The sequence below is a fragment of the Helicoverpa armigera genome, chromosome 21 (genome assembly GCF_030705265.1).
Source record: "Helicoverpa armigera isolate CAAS_96S chromosome 21, ASM3070526v1, whole genome shotgun sequence".
In the NCBI taxonomy this organism is placed as follows: Eukaryota; Metazoa; Arthropoda; class Insecta; order Lepidoptera; family Noctuidae; genus Helicoverpa; species Helicoverpa armigera.
Genome location: NC_087140.1, coordinates 1,478,129 through 1,486,370, shown reverse-complemented (window position 1 = coordinate 1,486,370; position 8,242 = coordinate 1,478,129). Strand labels below are relative to the sequence as shown.

General features: G+C 31.0%; 1 long non-coding RNA gene across 1 annotated transcript; it reads right to left on the bottom strand.

The window, feature by feature from the left end:
- Nucleotides 1–6,530: 6,530 nt before the first annotated feature.
- On the bottom strand, nt 6,531–7,862 carry LOC110374295 (uncharacterized). The gene is made up of 4 exons (XR_010277520.1): nt 7,772–7,862; nt 7,302–7,461; nt 7,001–7,134; nt 6,531–6,741 (listed from the first exon to the last, which is right to left on the bottom strand). It is a non-coding gene; the product is annotated as an uncharacterized LOC110374295 (long non-coding RNA).
- Between the last annotated feature and the right edge of the window lie 380 nt (nt 7,863–8,242).

Here is an 8,242-nt window from a genome sequence, read left to right as displayed (position 1 = left end):
TTCAGTGTTTTGGAAGAAATGCTAATTTGTAGCTTTTGTAGCTGTATGAGCCGTCACAAGTCAGGTAGTCTAACAACCAGGGTCCCCAGGTTACATAGTTAAGGATGTCAGATAAGCAGTCTCTCCATTTATAATACACGTGATGATAACTCAAAATAGATTAAACTTTTGTATCTCGGTGTCCTAAAGATGCGCTTCGTCATATTTTTTCATAATTTTCGTACTAAAGAAGCAATAAAAGGCAACAATTAAAGAAACATCTCAAACGTAAATATAGGATCCAACAATTTCTCTGGAGCGTAATAAAGTAACTGGTACTGGGTAAAGGAATTTTCGGAGAAATTTGTTCGGTAATTTATTATTAGTTTCGGACAAAACCGCGGTATTACACAGAGGCTTTATTGGAAGATTTCACAAAAGGGCTAAAGCAATCATAATTTGGGGTACTTCGAGTATTTGCTAAGAATGCGGGGAAATACTTTATTGTTTGCAATTTTTCTTTGACCTTTATTACAATTAGTATGTATTACATTCTATTTTCGATAGTAAGTAGGTATATCAAAATACATGCTCCGTTAATCTATTTAAAAAAATCTTATTGCTTCTTAATGGGAAAGTTAAACAAGGCAAAGTTGAAAAAAGGAAGTCAAAATCAATATAAAATCTTCTTTCGAAATTAACTTCATAGCAAACAATCGCAAAACCCCAATCACTTACAAAAACACAGCATTAAAACAAAGATTTAAAGTACAAATATTTATTTTCACATCCAACGATGGTTTAATTCGTAATTCATTAAAAGCCGGTAACGGGAAGCCGGCGATGCACGCAAATTGTCGACAATTTATTCGTCGAACTTCTGAACAAAGTTATAAGGATTAAAAGAAAATCCTCGACACTTTATTATTAATTATACTTTTTGATGGATAAATATTTAACAATACTGCTTTTAAATATTTTTTAAATATTTTTTACAAATTTGTAATTAAAAAAAAAACTTTTTTTCTCTGGGTTAATAAAATTTTGTTGTGATATAATCAAAGATTATTAGGCTTTGTGCTCGTCTGATCACATACCTACACATTCTTGTAAAGTGACTCTGAAATTAATAAAACTCATAATGTAGTATTTCCACATGACAATAAAATACCAACATTAAAAAATTCGATAAAAAGACTGCTAACATAATTTGCAAAAAAAAACGCATATTAAATTAATTTCTCTCGTTTCAAATGAAAATAACAGAAATATTATAACGGTTAATGAATTCATTATTTACAGGTATTAATTATTCTATTGGGGCCACTTTATCAATTGCTGTAGTCCTGAATTTTAAAGGCCTCGGATTTCCATTCTCTTCACTGAACAATGGGTCGAAATAACTTTTGAATTTATTACTGTTTAATGTACTGTTTTTAATGTAAATAGTATTTTGGGTTAAAATTATTTGTAATTAAAAAAACAAAAGTTAAAAGATTATTTTATACTTTTTATGGATGTGTGTGCGTGGATAGCCTTTTTTTTAATGAATTATTTTATGATAATAAATATGCTAAAGACTGAATTATTTCTATAATATCATTGTAAAGCTTCAAATCCTTATACATTCTTTTTGTTTGAATTGTGAAAATAATTCCAAAGAACCTATCCAAATTACTTAATTAAAAGACATCACATAAAGCAGTCATTATTTTTAATAGAAAAGATAAATAACACAAATAAAATTGAACTCTAAACACTTACCGCATTAAACATAAATTACTTTGTACAAACTTAATGTTCTCATGAAAGTACACAAAGATTTATAGCTACAACTCGAGCGAACGTTAAAGATAAAATACTATTAATTTTGAACAAACTTACCTGGGATGCAACCGCTGTTGTGTATTTAAAATTTTCATTTTATACGCATTAACTTTGCTTGCTAGAAGAGTTTTCTAGGTTTCTTTCATTTTAGTCTTTTATTACAATTATGGTTTTATACCAGTCGGAAAATTGAATAAGTGCGAGACGTACTCGCAAACGGAGGGTTCCGTACCATTTTCTTTGAAACGGCCAAAAAAGTGTTTTTCGTGTTTATGGTATGGGAAATTATACTATAGTTTCAGTGTTAATTTGTAGTTATACTGGCATCATCTGTCATGAGAATCTTGGTATAATAATATCTTGGCTTCAAAAGGAAATCAAGATCCAACGTGAAAAAAATCACAATCTACAATGCAAAGTGCGTTCCAAAATTGTCGTCAAAAAGCATTGGCTAGCACTTAAAACTTCTGTTCGCAATAAAGACGTTACCGTTCAAAACAGCGTGTATAAAGTGTATAAACTAAGTGCGCCTGACAACTTCCAAAACACTGAACTAATAAAGCACACCCGGCTTCTCTTAGCAAATGTAGGTACATAAATCTGAGATTATTAATTTCTTTGAGAGCCAGAAGTTTGTCTCAAAGTTATTATTGAGGATTTCGCTTTTATATCAAAATTTGTTTTAAGATGTTTCCTTTTCGAATTTGAATGTTTTTGGGCCGTTTTGGGATGTAAAGGGTTATTTCTGTAGAGTCGGAAATATGCAAAGTAATTAAGCACAAGAAGAAAAGGAGAGATTCTTTTTATGCAATACGATGAACCCTAATTATGTTCTATCTGTAAATTAATGTAGAAAGAGAAAGTATTAAATTAGTAATACATTTCAATGTTTATTATTTCCCTGAAAGAGTCTAGTCGTAAATAAATAACGAGCACAAAAAAGTATGTTTAAAAAAGTTTTCAGTGAAGTGGTGTGCCTTCAAAAATTTTGCCGAAAATATATACAAAGATACCTTCAAGAAGAGCTCATAAGACGTCGAACTAACAAGCCACTTGTAAAGATACAGTTGCCAAACTTCGAGCTAAGACTTGACTAACGAGAAACTGCATTCATTATGCTAAGCTTAACTTGCTTCAGTTTTGAAGTCACTTGAAATTAATTTTGGATTCACCATTCTGTTTCTGAATGATTACTAACCGACGAAAAAGCCTGTCCCATCACGACATTGTTTTTTACTTTTTGAAAAATATTACTTAGATTTTTCAAATTCTTATTTATTTTTAGGTTTAGGTACCTGTTGTAGAAGTTTTTAACAGTGTTACGGTGAAAATTGTTAAAATCTTCTGTCTGTTATTCAAGCTAAACTGAACAAGGCAATATTTTATCATGAATAAATAGTGATAGTAAACCATGACATCTCTAGCATTAGAACAAAAACATCAAATAATGGATGCGACTTACCTATACAGCTGTTCCCGGTTCAGTAAAACCTACCTTGGTTTTTTTCAGTAGGTAGTTTTGACGTGTAGGCCGGATAGTAAGACGAGTAGCATTTTTCTATATATGTATTATATTATATTAGTTTTATATGTAAAATGTTATCTAAAGAAGTCAAAATAATCCTCCCAAGTCAGAAATACTGACTCAACTTTTATATAGAAAAATAAATAAATCCAACCGCTTTTAGAATCACAAAGTTAGGCCTTTAAATCCGGCCTTAATCCCAAAGTTTGTCTTACCATTGTTTAAGTAACAATCAATCAATATTTGTCAAATCAACGGCTTCCACGAATATTAATGAGTTCCTTCATATTGGAAACTGTACCTTCAATAAAACGTGAAATTTTAATTTAAAATGTTTCAGCAGTTTATAAACGAGTTTCGAAAAGGGTTTGGATTTTGGATTAGTTTATTAGTAGGACTTAAACCTGGAATTAATTTTGGCAGTATAGAACATTTTCTATATGTTTCTATCACTATAACAGTGATAAATATGAGGTAATTATTGTTTTTTTTGCATTTTATTATGTCTGCCAAAACGACACATACGTACACACATGCAAGTTATAATTATTCGTAATCTATATTTACATTAAATAATTATAGTAACGCCTTGGTAAGTATTAAGGTTTTTGTAAAATTATAATAAATCAAATGCAATATTAATTAATATGTAACTCAGGAGTATTTTCTGTAGCATTGACCTGATACATGGCCGTTATATTCCTAATTTCTTCTAAAAACGCATTTTCTTCCTCTTCACTATAAAATGAGATCCGGCTGCCACTACGTCTAGCATATTTACAGTCCCAACCATCACCATTGTAGAAATAAGTATCTGAAAATAAGAATAAATTTTATATATCATTTATATTTTAGTACTTTGTCCACCCTTTAAAAAAAATTCCTAGAATTTTATTCGATAAAAGCGCCATCAAATATAGTATTTTTTTCTCAAAATGCTACAGTTGCTCTATTTATTCCCTATATATAAATCAGTAGGTAAGATATAATTAGGTAGAATAATGAGTTAATTCTAGGGCGATGTAGTCGCTGCTGTATAAAGAATTATCTACTAAAGGCTGTTCCCAATATATTATCAATCTGTTGATTTGAACACTAGAGATTATTTTATTTACATAGATATTTACAACACAAAAAAACTATCCTAGTAAACCATAAAAAAACACTAAAGTTAAGTACACACCCTTACATAGGTAAGTGAGTGACATACGTCCCGTATTTTGACGGCGCGGCGGGCAGCCCTTTGAATAACTTGGCATTCGCGTTGATTCCCCTACACAGGACGCATCCTTGGTAGCAAGATTCCTAATAATCTCAAAGGTCTTACCATCCTTCATAGTAGTCCCATACATTCCAAGCTTACTTTTCACTCGTGCTAAACAATTCTGTAGGTCCAATTCACATTGTGTCGCGAAATTAACCCAACCTTTAGATTTACTGTAGGAACATACTTCATTGTCGTAAACCCTGAAAAAGTATCAAAGGAGTTACACTTTATTCACCTGCTCTTATTGCATATTTATTTGGGGTCGGCGAAGCATGTGTGATCCTTCCATACTCTTCTATCTGCCATCATTTTATAAGTAACATTCTTTCTAATCATATAGACCTTCACTTAAATTAAACCATACATATTTTCTTTCGTTGTCCTCTTCCACTACATCTGTCCATATTACGTCCAAAACATTCCTTAGAACATGATTCTATGTTAGTTCAGTAGGGCTACAGAAATAACAACACTTACCTATCTCTAACGCATTTTGTATGCAAATAGTAGCAGTCATAATAATAATCATAAGTCGGTTTAGGCAGTAGATCATAGTCTACTCCTTCGAAAGGGAATGGGCCATAGGTGATGAGCGGCGGCGGTGGTATTTTCATTAATTTTTTCATAGATTTGCCATCAGTTCCATTATCCATTTCCTCCTCTTCGGCTGCAATGGAAGTTTTTGCAGTTAAATCTTCATCATCATCGTATTTAGGTACTCTTTTTGCAGTAGAATATGTGAATTGAAATAATGGGAAACTCGTCATTAGGATTCACATTTCCCGGAGGAAATTACTACTAAGTTAGCTCATTAATCAATTGTAGTATTAACACGTTTCAGCTACTTTCAATATTGAATTTTACTGCCGTATGTAAATCACAGTGGTATTAAAAAGAAACAGAAGATTTACACACACACTGTTACAAGTATAAATGGTGCAAAACATCTTACCTTGCAAACAACAAATAAGAAAAAACAAATAAATAGAGAAAAATATAGGTACTTATAAATCATGGTAAACAGCACCAAACCATTCGAAACGCTAAAACACACAAAGTAGAAGATAAAGTACTTAATCAAGACACGTTAATGAACTTATGATGAAGTATAATTCCATATTAATTGACTTTCTGGATAATGAGGCATTTTGATTGAAAATGTATGACGAGCCTCTTCTCAGTCGATCATCTTTTTGATAAATGAATAGGTACACCTACGATATGGAAATTATTATGTTCTAGGTTCTATGCCAGGGTCTGAGTAAAGGTGAAAGAAAACATCTTGAGTAAACCTGGTGTTTAAATTCTGCTTTGAACAAGCGTGATAATTAACGCTCTTTCCTTTTCTGTATGAGAAGAGGTCAGAGTTGTTTTGGGATAGTGGAAAGGCTGATGATAAAATGCTACAGTTCTGTGATCATTTGGTCCGACCAGGTTACACTACGAAATCTCAATAAAATGCTCTCGTTCTTGCTCTAGATCTTTAATTGGTTGGAGAAAAGTTATTGAAAGTGAGGATCAAGGTATGGGTTTCTTGAAAATGCAAAAATCCACGAGAATATTTATTTATTTATTTGTTAAATACTTTTTATATTGTACTACGGTGGGTGTGGAGAAATAGACGTTTTGTGTATTTGTTATTTAAAAATATTCCAGAATTTTCACTTTATTCTACGCTCGCGTGATATTCTCTTGTTATAATTCATCATTTTTCTATATGATAGTTTTGAAATAATCGTTAATTTCTTTGTTTCCTTTCTAACAGTATACATAATTAATACAAGCATAGTATTTTGTGTACTCTGTGTATATCACATAGATAATTCTATACAAAGTAATCGTATCTAAAATAGCAGATCATTGATCAGTTATCATGCAAATAGCCTTGATACTTTCAGTAGCTTCAAAATAGGATGGTAGGTAAATAAAACGTATTAGTCAAATTATTTATTTGTAACACAAATGCGAAAAAAATACTTTATTTGAAATTATCACGGTTTATTAATAATAGGTGCTGTAATGTTTTCGTTTCGGGTATCACGGCCTCCCATCATGAAATACCAATTTACAGCTTGTATTTCAGACTTTGCGTTGTTTAAATAGTAGTGGCAATCATAAGATTTTCCATTGTGATATATTTCATCTGTAAATACAAAAATATTATTTTATTAATTACACTCCCAAAAATCTTCAAAAATTATTTCCCTGATCTTATCCTAATTAATAATTGTGGTCGGCGCAGCATGACTTTTTCTTTAATTAATATCTACCTATTTGATGTCATCTCACAAGTGCCCTATCTTATTTTGCACTCATATCGTCTTTCACACAATCCATTCACCATTTCTTATATCTTACTCTGAATTAGACTTAGTAAAGATATGAACCAAAATAAATCTTACCGACTACAACTAAACCTTTTTGTTCCATTTGCTTATTAAGACATAATCGAAGTTTTATATCACACAATCCCACATAGTTGGTCAAACCCATTTTCTTTTTATAAACGCATACTGGTTTTGGGAATTCTAAGTTCCTGTAAAAAATATATATTTATTTTACAAATTATGTTTTAAAGCATGTACATATATACTATAGACGCATTTACAACGCCCATCTGTCGCAAGCCATGTTATGCACATATAGCATCTTTGGTATTAATAATAATCATATAAACTATTTGCAAAAAAAAGAATTCCATACATTTCTTTAGTACAGGATATTTTTTCAGTGTAGCAATCATTAGCTGATTGTGGCTCCTGCGTGTCATCATAGTCTTCATATTCTCCACTGTGGTTTTCATCACCGTGGCTCAGGTTGTTACTTGGTGTATTACCTACCTCTTGTGATAAATACATTCCCACTGTAAAAATATTATTAAGAAGGTTAATCTATTGATCATAGTTAAATCGATCGAGTTTGTGAATAAATATGTTTTTTTTTTTCCAAAGTCAAGATACTTTTTAATTTTATATTGATTTTAAATGCATGTACTGTATCAATATTTTAAGTCCTAAAAAACGAAATCATCTGTTAATTTAATTTTGCTAAGCATGTGTAAATGTCGCTTCATTGTTAAAGTTTAGGTATTTTATAGGAACAAATTAACGATCTATCTTTTATCACATTGGAGTATCACTAAAGAATTAATAAAAAAAAACTATAATCCTTACCAACCATTCCTAGACACAAAATACTGTAAAAAACATAGCTCATTTTTTTACTTCAACTGATCTCACACATCCGATTAGCTTCAGAATGAACACCATACTAACCAATGAATCGATTAGCCATAAATCTGTATCGATATCTAAGCTTGATAAGCTTTAATAGGATTATCATAGTAAAACCATCTTCATTAAAGGAAGTATTATGAAATTAAGAAGCTAATGCCTTGCCAATGTTGGAATCAGCCTTGTTTTTTAAATGAGAATATTTTATTGGCTTACACAATATAATACAATCCATCAGTTGCAGAAAGGTCCAATAAAGTTAAAGCTACTTTAAATCTATTGCTAACAAATTTTTTAACCGACTTCCCAAAAAGGAGGAGGTTCTCAATTCGGCCGGTATATATTTTCTTAACAAAATAAAAATTGTTAGCAATAGATTTAACGAAACTGTAAATGGATCTTTCTGCAACT